Source organism: Pogoniulus pusillus, chromosome 4 (genome assembly GCF_015220805.1).
Source record: "Pogoniulus pusillus isolate bPogPus1 chromosome 4, bPogPus1.pri, whole genome shotgun sequence".
Classification (NCBI taxonomy): Eukaryota; Metazoa; Chordata; class Aves; order Piciformes; family Lybiidae; genus Pogoniulus; species Pogoniulus pusillus.
In genome coordinates, this window is record NC_087267.1 from 26,423,631 (window position 1) to 26,442,010 (window position 18,380).

Genomic DNA, 18,380 nt, shown 5'->3' on the forward strand with positions numbered 1-18,380 from the left:
TGCTGACTGTGGAGATGAGAAAGCAGATCCAAGGAAAGTTTATTCAACCTTTCAATATATATATATATATAAAGTGGGCTTAGAAGAAACACGTCAAGAGACATTTCAATAAGGTCTGTAGTGAATGGGTAGGGGACAATGGTTTTAAATTGAAAGAAGGTATATTTATACTGGATATATATTAGAAATTCATTATAGTGTGGATGGTGAGACACCAGAAGAGTTTCCCCAGAGAACTGGGTGCCACATTAACAGAAGTGTTCAAGGTCAGCTTGGAAGTGCTTTGAACAGTGAAAAAGTGCAAGATATCTGTGACCATGGTGGGAACCTCAGACTAGATGATCTTAGAAGTTTCCTTCGAACCCAAGGCATTCTATGATTCTATATTTCAAAGCCATGGTTTTGTGTGAGAATCAGTGTTGTCCTGGAAAAGTAGGTACATTCCATTGGTGAAAGCTTTTGAAGAGCTGATGTTGAAGTAAACACTAAATCCAGATCATAAATGATAACAAAAATGTCACAGTGTTTAAATTATCTTTCTCTTCCACATGTGTGTGTACAGACAAAACCTGCCAAGCCTAAAGTAATTGACTCACTCCAAGACATCTAAAAGAAGTCTTTTAGAAGAAACTATGCATAGTGGAGTAGTTATGTAATTTTTGTATATGCATTCTTAAACTCCCTTATTATGCATATGAATAGCTCATAGAAAATCTAATCTTTCGTGTAGCTATGCAATTAAAATGTTCTCTATACATAGAAAAAATATTTACACCACTTGTAGAAAAAATAAGTCCTTATGTTTATAGCAGCTCCCAGAACTGCTTGTCTGTGTTTTTCAGTGCCATTCAAATAGCTCATGAGTGGACTTTTTAATTTAAGAGATGGGCAAAGAAGCCATCATATTTATAGAAGGCACCAAAAAATATGCGTGCTGACACCATCTCAATGGTCCATTCTTTAAACTCCTCGTAACACTCAGGAATGTTACAGTTTGGGCTGAAAACAGTTATGTTTAGTTTTATCCCAGAGACTTCTTTATGAAATTTGAAAGAGAATTCTTTATTTCAAAGAGTCATAGAGGGGAAACAGAGGGACAATTATGTCTTCATTCACCTCTGGCACCCTCTGTATATAAATATGTTCATCCTGTGATGGTTTGGATGTGACTCATCCCCCCACTCTTATGGAATCACCCAGACTAGACTCAGCTGAGCTGGAAATTAAGAATGAAGTATTATATGTACAACTTAGCACAATTTACAAGCAGGTATTTACAATATACACAGCTATATACAGAAATCTTACAAGTTAAAAAAGTAATACAGAAACACGACAGCCCTCCCAGAAACCAGAGTCCCCAGGAGGGGCTTCCAACCACCCTTCCACCTCCTTTCTGCCCCTATACCTTATCTCAGGGTTTGCCTTACATGCAAAGTGAGTTTGGAGGATTGGCCAGGGGGATTAGAAAGTAGAAGGATTAGTTACACAGACAGCAAGCAGTTTAGGGAGGAAAGTGAAGGCAGCCAGAGGCACACAGCAACTGTGTTATCTATGTTTATGCTCTTGTTTTTTCACATCTCAGCAAGCCTATGAGTGAAGCAGACATCACCAGTGTTTCCTTTTCACAGCCTATAATCTAATTCTTCTCACCGAAACATTCCAGCTAGCTTCAAACTAGCACACATGCGTACTATTCCTAGTTCACCTGTGAACAACTACTTACACGGTCAGCTGAATTCATGTGAGATAGTCCACTGAGGTTCCACAGAGTGGTGGAATTTATTATAAAACAAACAATAAGATACTAAAGAGGACAGGCCCCAGTACTGAACACTGGGAGACACCACCAGTGACTGGGTACCAGCTAGATTTCATTCCATTCACTATCACCCTTTGGCCCCAGCCAGCCATTTTTTTATCCAGTGCAAAGTGCACTTATCCAGTTCTTGTGCCCTGAGTTTCTGAAGGAGAATGCTGTGGGAGACAGTGCCAAAGGCATTCAATAGCTCCAAGTGCAGGGTGCTGCACTTTGGCCACAACATCCCCATGCAGAGATACAGGCTGGGGTTGGAGTGGCTGGAGAGTAGCCAGACAGAGAGGGATCTGGGGGTGCTGATTGATACCTGCCTGAACATGAGTCAGCAGTGTGCCCAGGTGGCCAAGAGAGCCAATGGCATCCTGGCCTGCATCAAGAATGGTGTGGTCAGCAGGAGCAGGGAGGTCATTCTGCCCCTGTACTCTGCACTGGTCAGACCACACCTTGAGTACTGTGTTCAGTTCTGGGCCCCCCAGTTTAGGAAGGACATCGAAATGCTTGAGCATGTCCAGAGAAGGGTGATGAGGCTGGTGAGAGACCTTGAGCACAAGCCCTACGAGGAGAGGCTGAGGGAGCTGGGATTGTTTAGCCTGGAGAAGAGGAGGCTCAGGGGAGACCTTTTTGCTGTCTATAACTACCTGAGGGGTGGTTGTGGCCAGGAGGAGGTTGCTCTCTTCTCTCAGGTGGCCAGCGCCAGAACGAGAGGACACAGCCTCAGGCTGCGCCAGGGGAGATTTAGGCTCAGAGTGAGGAGAAAGTTCTTCACTGAGAGAGTCATTGGGCACTGGAATGGGCTGCCCGGGGAGGTGGTGGAGTCGCCGTCCCTGGGGCAGTTCAAGGCAAGATTGGACATGGCACTTGGTGCCATGGTCTAGCCTTGAGCTCTGTGGTAAAGGGTTGGACTTGATGATCCTTGAGGTCTCTTCCAACCCTGATAATACTGTGATACTGTGTGATAAATTCCAGGCAGACCATGTCCATGGACCTTCCCTCATCCACTAGGTGGGTCCTTTGTTGAAGAAGGATATCAGGCTCGTCGGGCAGGACCTGCTGACTGGGTCTGACCCCCTAGTTGTCTTGTGTGTTCCACGTGATGGCACTCACAATCACCTGTTCCATAACCTTTCCTGGCACTGAATTCAGACTGACAAGTCTGTAGTTCCCTGGTTCGTTCTTTTGGCCTTTCTTGCAGAAAAGCATCACATTTACTAACCAGCATCTCCCCATTTGGCCAGGACTGTTGACAAATAGTAGACAGTGGCTTGGTGATCACAACTATCATCTACGTAAGTAGCCTTGGGTGGATCTCATCTGGTCCCATAGACTTGTGCACATTAAGTGGTACAATAAGCCACTGATTATTTCCTCCTGGATTGCGAGGGCTTCCTTCTGCTCCTCATTCCTGCCTTCCCATTCCCGTGGTCAAACTCTCAAGGAGGAACTGGTATCATTGACAAATACTGAGGCAAAATAACCATTGAGCAGCTCAGCATTATCTTTATCTTTGGTCATCCAGTAGTAGGTAGATGTTCTCCCTAGCTCTTCTTTTACTCTTAACATACTTACAAAAGCACATTTTATTATCTTTAATGAGGCTGTCCAGATCGAGTTCTAGAAACCTTCATCACTACCTTCTAAAATTCCCATTTTTCTGAATTTAATTTACCAATCCATTTTAACTTGAAAGCCATTGAATCTTACCTTTCCCTTATCTTTCATCTTTTTGCCTTTTGGCTATTACACTAGAGATAAGTCAATTTTACAACCACTGCAAATGGCCATAAGTCTCATTAGGCCTGTGAAATGCACCCAAGTTAATATTAAAAATACATCCCACCCATGTCAGTGAAAAAAAAAAGGTTAAATATTTCATCATAAACACCATATGTCAGAAGACTAAGAAAGAGTTTTAGGCAAACATTGCAAATTACCTGCTATAAATTAGCACAACCCCATTTCTTAAACCAAGTGGTATAATTAAAAGAAAAATAAAAGAATATGAAATTAAATGAAATGCCATACCTTTGTTACCTGATATTTTGATGTCCTTAGGTAACTGGACACAGATAGTTTTTTCTATGGGAAAAACTATGATAAATAAGATAGGGCATAATTTCGCCACAATTAGAGCCAGATGAGTGCTAGCCCAGGTCATCTCAGGTGGAGATTTATTTGGCTACTCAGATTTCTACCATGATTTCCTGTCAGGTGGCAAAGTCAACAAACAGACACACCTATTGTTTTATGAAATTGCTTCTGTTGTATTATTTCTGAAACCCAGGATATCTGTACAGGGATCACGTAGTGTAACAGCTGAGACAAAAAGACTTTGACCTTTGTGCAATTCATCTGTCTCCTTGTACATTTGCCAACCTAGTTTGTAACTGTGGCTGAAAAAAGAAAGAAAAAAAAGGATACTGCATCTGACTATTTTTTAAACTCCGGTGAGTTTTGTGCATGTTCACGGGTATACATTCTGACCAGAACCCTTGAAATCAAATTTGTCACACCTGAACTGAAAGTCTTCAGGGTTGAGTTAATCTTACCTGATTTTATATGTCCAATGTAAGTTTAAATGAATCACCCCACTACTGGGAAATTCTTCAGTCCTATCTTAAACACCTATGTTAAGATGAGGCTTTGCTTACTTTAGACTCACATCTTACTCTTCAAAGATAATAAGGAATCTAGAACAGCTAGCTCAGAATATAGATGGTTTTAATATTGAAATATTAGCAACTGGATGCAATCCTGAAAGTCCTTCAGATTATTTCAGGATCGTTGCATCAATTGTAGCTTTTCATTTTCAACACAGCAAGAAATAACATGTATTTTTCCAGTCATGTAACTTTCCATGTACGCTGATGTATAGTTTCTGCTATTACAGATAACACACATACATAAGATCACAATCTTAAAGACAGTTATTGTCTTTATGAATTTTAGTCATATTTCTGTGCAGTATAAAACTAAAGAACTTTAAAGAAATGCTTGTGTTGACACCATTATCATAGACCTTACAATTTTCAGTGCAAGTAGTAATAATGGGAAAGAAAGAAAAAAAAAAAGAATGGTACTATCCTCATTTATTACGAGGGAGGAGAGGCTGACACCCTCCTTGTTACAACCTCCTTTCAGATAGTTGTAGAGAGTAGCAAAGGCTCCCCTCAGCTTCCTTGAGACTAAACAACCTCATTTGCCTCAAATACTTATCATAAAGGCTGTTCTCCAGACCTTTCACCAACTTCATTGCCCTTCTCTGTACCCACTCCCTCACCTCAATGTCTTTCTAGTAGCAAGGGACTCAAAAATGAAGAAAGTACTCAAGGTGCAGCCTCACCAGTCTGAGTATAGGAGCACAATCTCTTCCCTGGTCCTGCTTGTCACACTATTCCTGATACAGGCCAGTGTTATGGTGGCCTTCTTGACCACCTGGCTCATATTCAGCTGGCTGTTGATCAATATCCCCAGGAGTTTCTCTACTAGTAATCTTTCCAGCCACTTTTCCCCATGCCTTTCACAATGCACGAAGTGTTCTGCGACCCAAGTGCAGTGTCAAACTGTGCATTCACTTGAAAATCTTGTACGTGCATGAGTGAGTACAAAGTCACCTGGAGCATATTTATGCTCTATTGTTGGTATAGTTATGTTTGGTTTTCCCCACAAGGTACCTCTTTCATGACTACATGTGTTTGTTCACGCTGGACAAGGAACACAGTCTACAGGAAAAAGGTTGTGGTGGAACCTGTAGATCTGGTAGGAAAAGTGAGGTGTTAGCATTTTATCCTTTTCTGTGTTCATTTTGCATTATTAATGTATTTTTAAAATACCTAAAATACCTTTTTTTTCCCCCCAAAGAAATGTAATAAAACACATTCATTGATATGATCCAGAATCTGTACTGCAGTAGAAGTCTGGCTTCATGTAGGGGTTAAATTGCATTAATTCAGTAATATGGTAGCCAGGAACAGTACAGAATCCTGTCTTGCTTTGTCTCAGCACCAGCAGTTGTTCCAACAGACTGTAAAATGCATGAACAATGCACACACAGGTCAATGAGTTTGTATTCTTTGCATGTAAAAGCATGTCCAATATTTTTGAGTATTAATTTTACTTACATTTGGAATTTTAGTTTCATTTCAGATTATCTTGCTGTATTAGCTAAATATGTTTTTTTTCTCCCCCCCCCCCCCCCCCTCCTTTTTTTTTTTTTTGAGTGTGGGGTGTATGTGTTAAGTCATTCTTATCTATGGTGATGAAAACTATGTCTATTTTCTTTTTTTCTGCAACACTTTATTCAACTTAGAAACTGGAAATCTCATATTGAATCCTTGGCTGCTCTGTGGCACATCTAAACCATAGGCAATATCCCATTATTGGGGTATTTGATATTATCAAACCAGTTTCAGGCAGAATGTGTATGTATGGGAAAAAAAATAAAACATTGCAGTTAAACCTAATTGAATCTTGAAATAATTTTGAGAAACAAGATCCTATTTTCATACTCTTTTCCACTCTAGTAATGCAATTGTACTGCAAGATTTGACTAAGTAATATTAAATAGTAATTAAGTCCATGCAGTTTGATGACTTTAAATTATTCAAACTGGCCATAAAATAGACAGGGAAAATATGTAAGGAAGTTCTCTGAGGTTTAAAAAGTGAAATTACAGTCTTTCAGTGAAGATTCCAATAAATAGACCTGGTGATTGATGTGTCCAGGGAAATAGAACCTCTTTAAGCCTAGAAAGTGCCTCTTCTTAATATGTAATTTTTTAGGTTCTTTATGTCTTAGCAAGCAAGACACAAAGACATTCTTTATGTTCCACTCTACATACACTCTTCTTTCTTATTTAAGGGGAAAAGAAACTACGATGTGTTTACATATCTTCAAGTAAACTGTAATAATCCTTTTGGCAATTATTTTTAATCATAACAGCACTAATCTTAGTTGTACATGATTTTTCTCAAAGATTCTGCTTTCCACTCTGCATATAAATCAGCTCTCCTGCCTATCCATAGCAACTAAAAGTTGGAGGTTATTATATTTTTAAGATAAGCTTGAATCAAATTTCTTTGAGATATTTGTGTATTATTTTAGAAAGGTCTTCAGTTAGTGTCTAAGTCAATGCATATCTAATGGCTTTTCAGATAATTTACATAGTATTACAAGTCTTGTTTTGTATGTGATCAGCTGTCAAGTTGAATTGGGCCAGAATTAGTAAAAAGAATGAATAAATTGAATGTTGAATCCAAGCAAAGCCCTTTTCTCCATTTTTCTGATTTCAAGGCCTTACAGTTTTAGTGAAAAAGCTGAGCCATTGAGGAAATTTTTAAAACACTTATTCTAACATGCCCTGAATAACCTCTAATTAAATATAATAATAAAATGACTTTGTTCTATTAGAAACTCAATGACAGAGTTGTTTTGGATGGAAAATTGATAATTCATCTATTCACCAGAAATTCATTAAGACAGGTAGCACTGCATATGGAAATAGAAGCTTCAACAGATTATTTTCTGAAAGTACAAAATCCAGACTATTCCACCTGATTTTATAATACTCTTTTATCTCCTCCAAATCCAGGATGTCCTACCTCAACAAAAAAATAGTCTCTAAAACTTTGCTTCTTCCTTTATATTCCAAGTTTCTCCAAATAAGATCAATTAATTTAGAAACTTCAGGTTTTCTCCAGAATATTTCCAGAAGAAATGTTTATCACAGAATCAAAATCACAGAAACACAGAAATATTCAGGTTGGAAAAGACCCTCAGGATCACAAAGTCCACTTGATATCCCTACTCTTCAAGGTTCACCCTAAACCATATCCCCAGACACCACATCCAAAAAACTTTAAAGCACATGCAGGGTTGGTGACTCAGCCACCTCCCTGGGCAGCCCATTCCAATGCCTGACTACTCTTTCTGTAAAAAAAAAATAAAAAAAATCCTAATATCTAGTCTAAACCCACCCAGTAGCAGCTTGAGGCCATTCCCTCTTGTTCTGTCACTAATTACCTGTGAGAAGAGACCAGCACCAACCTTTCCACAAGGTCCTTTCAGGTAGCTGTAGACTGATGAAGTTCCCCTCTCAGGCTTCTCTTTCTCAGACCAAACAGCCCCAGCTCCTTCAGTTGCTCCTCATAAAATTAAATTTAAATTAAATTACTTTTGGAATAAAAGCCAATAATACCCACTACATACATTTCTATAATCACTTATAAATAAATTATTTAGCCTTTGAAAGATACTAATAAACATAGAGAGAGGCTTTTTAATAGACCAGTTCACATAGTGTGCAATTTTAATCCTACAGCTAATGTCTTTTAGACAGTAACCCTTCTAAGTATGTGCTGCTCTGGTGAAGCAAGTGGGAGTTTTCAAACATCTACAATCCTGCTGTATGCTTATGGTTGCCTGTCACACAATCTATCTTTAATGGATGCCAGTCAAAACACTTTTGCAATCATGCATGATCCTGCTTATATTCTTGTGATGGTTTGGGCATTAACTCACCCCCCCCACACTTTTGGAATTGCCCCAGCTAACTCAGACGGCCTCCGGGAATATAAATGAAGCTATTTATTTTACAGCAGCAAATATACAAGCAGCTATTTACAATATATACAGAAATATACAAAAGATAAACAATACAGAAGCACAACTCTCCTCCCAGAAACCTGAGTCCCCAGGAGGGGCTCTCAAACCACCCCAACACCTCCCCCGGCCCTCTCAACCTTACCCCAGTTCTCAGGAAGAAGAGAGGCACAGCCAAGAGGTTAGGGAGCAAGGTTAGTGGGAGCAAGGTTAATGAGATGTGACTAGGTCTGAAGGCAAAGGCAGAATGAAAGACAAAATGGAGAATGTTTTACTTCTTCTTCCCAGAGTTCTCAGCATGACGGTGAGAGAAGGAGACACAATTGTTTTTCATTTCGCTGCCTGTTATCAAGTTCTTTTACCAAAACATTCTAGCTTGCTTCAAACTAGCACAATTCTTAACAGCTGAAGACTGAACATCTCCATTGACTGAAGTCAGTGTGTATGTCATGTAAGTACTACTAAACATGTGTGTGCACAGACATTTGTTTACAGGCCTTTCTTTGTAAAAGTCTTTAGTTCTTTTCTTCAAATAACTTGTTTTCTTGTTCTGATGCATGATTGTTATGAATTATGCTAAATTAATAATCAATATTTATTTTGATTTTCAGGAAAAGATTAATAACTATAAAAATAGTTTATTGACATTAAATCTCACCAGAAAACTTACTTAAAATGTTTGAAATGCACACTTTGGATATTCATACACACAGGGAACAGGCAACCTAGAACATTTAAGAAATAACTAGCAAATACAAACATTCAACTTAGTACTATAAAAAGGTTCTTAGTTTCAATTATACTGCTTGCCCACAAGGGGACTTGAGAGGCTCCTTTCTGCTGCTAAGGCAGAAGGTACAGTAGAATCTAGTTACAGAGTTTCTTACAAAGAGGCTTTGAGTATTTGCTCACAAAATAATATCAGAGAGCACCCAAACACTTGAAGGGAGTTCTGTCGGTCTTGAAAGTCATTGCAGGCACAGCAGAGCATAGTGTGGCAGAGCAGGCAAAACCAGCACAGGCATGACAGAGCAGAGCACACTGCTTGCCACTTAACTCAATTTATATGATTTGCCCAAGTGTAATGGCTCCCTTGGCCACAGAGAGTCACCAATCAGAATGGCACTTTCTCAAAGTGACCGCATTAGGTGAAACCAGGCCTTGCTTACCCTTATTTGGGCAAGACACTCGCAAGTGCATAAACACCTGTGGCTACCTGTTTATCACTTTGGGAGGTGTGCTAGTTTGAAGCAGGCTAGAATGTTTTGGTGAAAAGAACTAGATAATTGGCTGAAAAAGGAAAACAATGGTTGTGTCTCCTTCTCTCACAGTCTCGCTGAGAACTATGGGAACAAGAAGGGTAAACATTAGATAACTTTTGCATTTTCTCACTCTGCTTCTGGCTTTAGACAAAGCTACATCTCCTTAACCTCACTGCCACTAACCTTGCTCCTTAACCTCTTGGCTGCACCTCTATTCTTTCTCAGGATTGGGGTGAGGTTGAGAGGGGCAGGGGGAGGGGCAGGGGTGGTTGAGAGCCCCTCCTGGGGACTCAGGTTTTTGGGAGGGGAGTTGTGTTTCTGTATTACTTTTAACTTGTATATTTCTGTATATAACTGTATATACTGTAAATAGCTGCTTGTATATTGTGCTAGCTGTAAATAAATAGCTTCATTCATATTCCCAGAGCCCGTTTGAGTTAGCTGGGGCATTTTCCAAAGTGTGGGGGGGCGGGATAGAAGCCAAACCACCACAGGAGGGGACATTATGGCCCAGGCCTTTGTTTTAATCTTGCCCTTGCTTCCTTCATCAGCAGAATGATGAGGCAAGCCAGGGAATGTTTTAGGCCTATTAGCCTTCCATGACAACGATATATAACCATCACTCCTCCCTTGCAGGATTATCCTTGCTGAAGGAAACAAGTGCAATGATTTTCCAAGCTTCCTCCTCAGTAAGCAGATTAAACAATACATTTCCAGAGGTCAATTCCATTTTCTGAGCCATCCTAAGAAGAAATCTCCCCTTGTTTAGTGATGAGTTTGTGTCACGCAGTCTGAGTTGATAAAAAAAAAAAAAAAATTCTGTAGACAAACTTCTATAAAAGAGCTATAAGGCTTGTGGTAGTTTAAAAATGCTCCATTGCATGGGACCAAGCAAAGATTAACTAAGAATCAATCTTTTTACAACAACTAGTAAGAACCAGTCTTTAAACAGTGGCCAGTGTAAGATGTTGGTGTACATGTGTATTTCATTTATTCTACAAAATGAAACATCCAGTTAAAGAGAAAAGACAGTCTAAAGATTTTCAAATTGTTTTTAAAGGTAAATTAGAAAAAAGTTTCCTTTCAGTTAAATATGTTAAAAATGCCTTTTGTAGATTTAAAATAAGAATATTGCAAGGAATCCTGAAAAGCAATAAATGTCACAATTCTTCGCTGAGACCTGCAATTCTGAGCCCCACGGATCTTTAATAATGTTATGGTATATTACCTTTTTTCCCCATCAGCTAAATGCAGTTTGCAATTGCCTTACTCATTTTCTTCTGCAGAGGTGAAGGGCAGATTGAATACCAGCATATTCAGTGACACTACTGCTTTGATATATGCAAATGTTTATGTTTTATATGTTCAATGTTTTGGATTTCTAGAGAGCTTAATATCTTCAACTCATATACTTTGCAGTTCTTTTATTAGCACATGTAGATAATTATCATATTATTATTCTAAATTCCAGTCTGCTACTGGAATAAGACAGTTTACACCATGTCTGAACTGCACATAACATATAGCCACTTTGTCCTGTCTGCCTTGCTGGAGTTACTTCATAAATCCATATATTTTCAGAAATAAATTGGAGACTACATTTCTATATAGTGCCCATTGAAAGGAAAAGAAGTTTAATTTGAGACAGAAATCTACCCTTGTAAGGTGAGAGGAGAGGAAATCAGATATCCATGAACAGGTACAACACAGTTTAAGTCCAGAGATCCCAAGGAAATGGTATTTACACAGCACTTTGCACTTTAAAATGTAAGTTTGAGATCAACAGTTTATCCTTCATATATGAAAGAATGGCACACTTCAGATACACATCTCATTCTACTCTGTCAAGTACCAAATCAACTGTCACTTTAAATGCAGTGTACTACAAGCAATTGTAATGGCTCATGAAGTTTATCTAAATATTTTAAATCTCACCTCTGAAAAGGCAAAATGCTGCACATATTTTGTTATTTCTCAAACATCTTTTAATGTATCAACATGTCAGTAATTCACAAGAATACTTCAGGAATAAAAACTATCCAGAAAATAAAACATCTGCTACAAAGGTTTATATTTTCAAAGGCACTTGAAGAAGCAATGTGCACCAGAATAAGTGGAAAATATGCTGCCTATTTCCTTCAGAAAGATCACTAAAGATGTTGAGAGCATGCATTTCTAACCATGTGAGATGAAACCAGGGATGTATTCATCCAAACTGCTTGATAGACTTCTGGAATTATGTTTGGAAACATCATTAATTGTTGAGAAACACTACATACTTCTAACCAAAACAAGATACTATCACGTAATAAACTCTTCAAAAAACTCCAGTAAACATATGTTGCTCTTGGAAATTGGTATAGACTAAAAATACAGTTAAGGAGAAACTGTTAATATTTTTAGGTGCCTAATAAAATGCTACAAAATTTGAAATGCTGATTTTTTTAGTTTTGTGGTTTGATTTTTTTTTAATTTATCTGGACCAGATGATTTTTGAGGTCCCTTCCAGCCTCTGACATTCAATGATTCTATGATCACATTTATAAACTATATTCATTATAGTAACGAGTTTGAGGTACCAATTGTATTTACTGCAGGAATATTTTTTCTTGAAGGACCTCGTGTAAAATTATCAAGCCTTTACTACATATTCCCCAAGCATGAGAAAAAGATGCAGCCTGACTTAATTCTTTAGTGTTTATATGTGTTAATTGCAACCACTAATGGTCTGAGCTGCATTATCTCTAGAGGAGCTCAATGATATTATGCAAAACTTAGCCAGAATTGTTTAAACATGCCACAGGGAGGGAAAATCAATAATTTTGCCAGTGAAACTGGATGATTTTACTTTGGGTTCTTTTGGTTTAGTTTTTTTTTTTTTGATTGTTTTTTATTCTTTTTTTCTGTGTTGACTTGGATTGCTGCTTTGTAGTCTAACAGGCTGAAAGCTACAACTGCTTTGTTTTGTAATTAAAACTTTTAATGCAACAAAGATTTACATGTGTTCTTAATGTTGTATACTGTGAATAAAGCATTTATTCAGTGAACCACAAGAGCATGTATGCAGACAACCATAGCTAAACACATATTTAAAACTTTTATAGATCCAGAATGCATATGAACCCACATTCTGTAAAATTCATGATCCTCTCTCTAGTGTAACACCTTCATTAGTGTAGTGTGATTGAAACAATTCTGTTCTTGTAATGCACAACTTTCACAGCACTCATTAAACTCAGAGATAAATCATGCTATCAACAAGTTCACCTGGGTACAATGCCTTTCTCTTATTCTGTTGTAATATCACAATAAATCCTTTAATGGATCAGGCTGTCTATTTTCCCCTCTTTTTCTCTGTGAAAGACATTACAGCATTCATTTTTCTGCCTCTTTATTCTTCCCTTCTTTCTCCTTTATTTTCCCTTCATTCTCTAGTCTACTTCCCTGCACCCCGCTTTCATTAGAAAAGAGCTGAAGCTTAGATTCTCACATGTCTATGAGGAGTCAGACAAGAATGAATCCAATACATATTTGAAATTTTCCTGAAATTTTTATAGTATTGCTTTTGGCTTAATTGAGAAAGAGATACTGGCAGTATGTGTAAGATTGAGATGGGTGGCTAAGGAAGTAAAATGGAAATAAAAACTAAGAAGAAAAACTTGAAAATTTATCCCAGCTTGTTGAAGCAACTTATTTAGATATAATCTCAAAATTGGCAAGAGCTTCATGCTGAATTGCATTCAATTTTATTCCTCACCCTCATGGTTTCTGGGAGAAACAATCTATAAACGTATTGCATCACCATCCGGGCCACAGTTGCTACCTTGCACCATTGTTTTATGTGATAAATACAACCATTTTCTGCCCAGGACTGCTCACGATGGAAATTTTCCACCCACAAACAATCTTGTTAGTTTCATAATTGTTTCCCCCTTCTAAAGAATGTAGAACATAATGAATGTCAAGACAATTTTTGGGGTTCAAATCCAGGAATCTTCATCAAGACAATAAACGCACATTCATGAAGTGGAACCATATTAAAAGTGCTTTTGCCATAAGTACAGTGTAATACATTTTCTTTAATGGGAGTGTAGTATTTTAGCACATTAGTTAATTAGGTATGAGCAGACAAATGGAGTTAATTCCTTTCCGCTTCAGTGAGTGCAGCAGAAGTCGTACATTTCCATTCATTGCTTAGGGAGCTATTCATTATGTAAAAGTACAGGCAGGAACAACAACAACAAAAAAAGAGTATTATATATGGTAAAGTATAATTTAATAATTTTAAGCCTCACTGAAAGGCTGAGAGTGGAGGTGACATCACTGATCATCTTTTTAAGTTTCACCTCTGAGGAACTGAGATAAAATGTAAATTTATTTTGATGGTCTCAGTTCTCTATTGATGCAAAGTACTTAATCACCCAGTTTGGGAGAACAGAAATAGCCAGAATCATGCCATTCAGCAACTAAATGCATTTCCAAACTTGTGTGGGAAAGCTCAAGATGTTCAAACCAAGGCTGAATCTGGCAGAGGTTATTCATAATAGGCCATCATGCTCATTAATGTGAAATGTAGTCATAATTCAAAAAGTTAAAACACTGTACTTAAAGTCAACATTTTACTTGCATGTAAAAAATCCCTCGGGCCATGACTATTAAACACTTCAGTGTTAATTTCCAGGGACTGATTTATGCAAGTATTGTGGCCAATGAATGTAAAAAGCTGTAATTGAAAGTAAAGAATCTTTACTGTTCCCTCTGAAAACAGGATTAAGTGTTACTGCAGTAACTTCAATAAAGTGGACTTCACATGAAGTGTAACCTTTAGAAGAACTCTATGCTCTGTGCTGCGTGGTACATCAGGAGGTCCAGTATAATTCTTTCCATAATATTGCATTTTGATGTTATACTACTTTGTCTATGAGAAAAACAAACAAACAAACAAACAAAAACATGTTAAAAATATCATTCAGGTAACTCACCAAAGACACTGCATTATTTTGTACAGATGATATGAAATCACAATGTTTCAGTGCCAGTTCTTTGAGTTATATTGTTTCATTTACAGGAAAAGAGACAATACAAAGTAGACTGTTTGCTTCCCAAGCTAAGTAAGACTTCTAACCACATTAAGAGCTCCCAGAATTAGCTTTAATGCTGCCAGGGTCTTTACTGGACAGAGAGTCAAACTGTGTCTTAAGTGTATAGGTATGGAAGGTGAAAATTTCCTTACTTAAAAGAGTTGTAATTTCTTTGAATTGACATTAGAATATTTAGAAGCTCATTCTGGAGGAATTTTCAATAAAAATGATGATAATGCAGAAATGGCACAAGCTAAAGTGAAATATTTTCATGTCTTCTATCATGGTTCATCTCACTGTGAATGCTGTAGAACAGCTAATATTGCAGCTATAACTACACTTCCAATATTATATTATGAAGATGTCATTTATCAGTATGAAATGAAATCATAGCTGAAAGTGACTCGAAGTTACCAGTGACAGATCACATTGGTTTATGCTGCTTTGTCATTCTTCAATTCATGACTGTGATATGTGTGATAGTTCTGGATGATTAAATATTGAAAATAAACATAAATTGTATCAGCCTCAATATCTATTTAAATGCATGAAAAGAAATTCACTCAATTACTGTTTGGCAATTTAGCTAGTTGAGAAAATAAATCGTTGTTCACTGGGATCACAACATACACACTCATTTATCAAACAGAAATTTGGAAACTGAGTTTGAAGGACTTCTTTTTCTTTCTTTCTTTTTTTTCTTTTTCTTTTTTCTTTTTCTGTTGAGGGTGAATAGACCACAGTGTGGTAGATGAAATACAATGCGGATGTGCAACAACAACAACAAAAAAAATATCCATTCTACAAATTAATTAGATGCCAATATTTCTGTTATGCAATGAAAGCAATGTTGTGCATCAATGACTTTGAAATAATAACATAAATGAGGTTGTCTTCATGATGTGAAATGAGGTAATTGAAGCTCAGTTTAAGAAAGACCACTAGGCAGGCAGTACCTGAGAAGTAAGCTTTGAAAGTGCTTCACATTGTCAGGAAGTATAATTTGCTCTGAGATACTGTATGCCACATGTCCCATAGTGTTGCTATGTTAGATGTACTGAAAGTGCAGCATTATGCAGGAAGTGAAAACCTGTCTTTGTAGCAATGCAATAGTAATTTATGTTCCATAGCAACTTGAGGATCCATAATTTTAGAACTAATTATAATGTTTCTGAGCACTATTACATCTAAATAGAAACTCAAATTGTGTTACTGAAGTTTAAAACTCACAAATAAATTAAAATGCTTCACAACTTAAGATAATTTGTCAGATAAATTGCGAACTCGCAGATGTGCCTTTATTGCTGTCATACATTTCAATTACTTATTAATTAAAAATATCAATCAGTAGTTTCTAATATAATCCTTTTACATCAGTTTAAATCAATAGGTAGAGGAAGACTTCATTAAATCAAGATTTCTCTCTGCTGCTTAGTTACTTGAGGAAACAACCCACAATAGAAAAAAACATCATATTCTTAAAGAAAATTTGGAAGTCCAGTACTTCAAAGTCAACATTTCTGGACAGAAAAAGAAACCTTTCAAATAATTCAAATGTTTAATTAAATTTATTTTATTTCTCTTGTCCTTCTCCTACCATCATACGTTGACTGAACTGGGCAGTAATTTTGATCAATAAGGCACAGAATACAAATAAATCAGTAAACAGATGATAGTGAGAGATGTTTATTTCCACAGCATTCCTGAGTGCTTAGATCAGAGGATTTTGTTTGCATAAGTGTAGATTACAGTAGTGTGTTTCCCCGTCTTCAGCTGCCTGTTCTATGTTACTTTTACTCTTATGGTTGCTAAGTTTGTTGTGACACATAATCTTTCTCTGCGATATCTCAGACAGCTGAAAATTTTGGGTGAATTTTCTAGAACACCTGGAGTAACATCTTGATGGCTGTCAACAGGATTTTTATGATTAGTGCCAGATTAAAGAGAGAAAGACCAGTATTCAAGGCTGATAAATGTCCTCCTCATTAAAAATTGTCATGATTGCTTTGAGCAGAATGTGGACATGAGCCAAATGAAGACATGCTGGTTTAATCCAGTGAATCTGCAAACTCTTAGGGATCACACTATTGTGACAGACATTCTTTTCTTGTTTAAATGTTCTGTCATTCTTGTAGTTTTTGTTGGCTTGATAAATACCTGCAATCGAATAAGGCAATGTTGCAAGAGGGAGCTGAGGTAAGTCGAATGCAAAAGATGGATAAGCATGGGACTGTGACTGCCTTTTGACACAAAATTACTTGGAGAGGAACCTGGAGGTACTGTTAACTGAATATGAGTCAGCAATGTGCCCAGGTGACCAAGAAAGCCAATGGCATTTTGGCTTGTATTAGAAACACTGTGGTCAGCAGGAACAGGCAGGTGATCAAACCGCTGCAGTCAGCATTGGTGTGGTCACATCTCTACCACTGTGCTAGTTCTGGGCTGCTTCAGTGCTGGGTCAAGGGTGGGACTGGATGATCTTAGAGTTCTCTTCCAAACAGACATGTCCTGGGATTCTGTGATACTTGTGTGCTTCTGTTGGAAGCCTGATTTTACCAAGTTCACAACATAACAGCTCATCTCATGCCTCCAAGCTAAATGTCTAAGGCTAAGGTTCTTTCTTCACTAGCTTAATTTTGTAGTCAGAAACTTGGTCATTACTCTGTAAACTGAACCCAGAACTGTTTATTTCTTGTATCCTTGAAACACCTTCTTGATTAGCTATTTCCTATATTTTATGATGCCCTCTGGAGATATCCAAAACCCAGCTGGATGCATCCCTGTGTCATCTGGTGTAGGTGATCCTGCTCTGACAGGGGGGTTGGACTAGATGATCTGTCCCCTGACATTCTGTGATTCTGTGAAAACAGGAGCAGCCACCACTTGGGCTACATTAGGAGTAGAGCCAGGACATTGAGAGAAGGGATTATCCCTTTCCACTCAGCACTGCTTAGACCCTAGATAAATAACTGTGCTCAGATCTGTGTGATTCTGTGATTCTGTGAAGGCTTCAGTGTCTGATGGAGCCTTCATCATGAGCACAATGGATGGTCTTAAGGAATTTTTTTCCTTAATGTAGCACAGATCAATGGATCACTTGTATATTCTGTTCAATAGAGTAACTATATGCCCCACAAAAATGTCTTTTATATTTGTAGAAATCTGTATTATTTGGGACAGAGGAAATCGGGGCCCAGAAAATTTTCCTTCTCAGTCTTTTAACTAGTACAATTCAAAGATCATAGACAAGAGAAAATTATGTGACGTTATTTCTCCAGTAGATGAGTCACAGAAAATAATTCTCCAGACTAATTGTGGAGTCATCATATTTTAAACTGTTTTTTGAGTTCCTCCCTTCTTTAATATTGGAATTGATGATTATTCTATGCAATGTACAGACAACCTACTTAGAATGGGCTTCCTTGACATGCCCCGAAATCCACTGAGCCCATAGCAAAAATCTGCCTGATAGAGAACAAAGATTTAATAAAAATCCCTTTGCTGTTATACTCTCTGTAGAACTTTTTTCATTGCTATTTTATTTGTTCGTATCTCTTCCTTTGACACTCTTTTGTAGCTGGAGGTATTAATCTGAATAGTTAACTTGTTTTCTTCATGTTA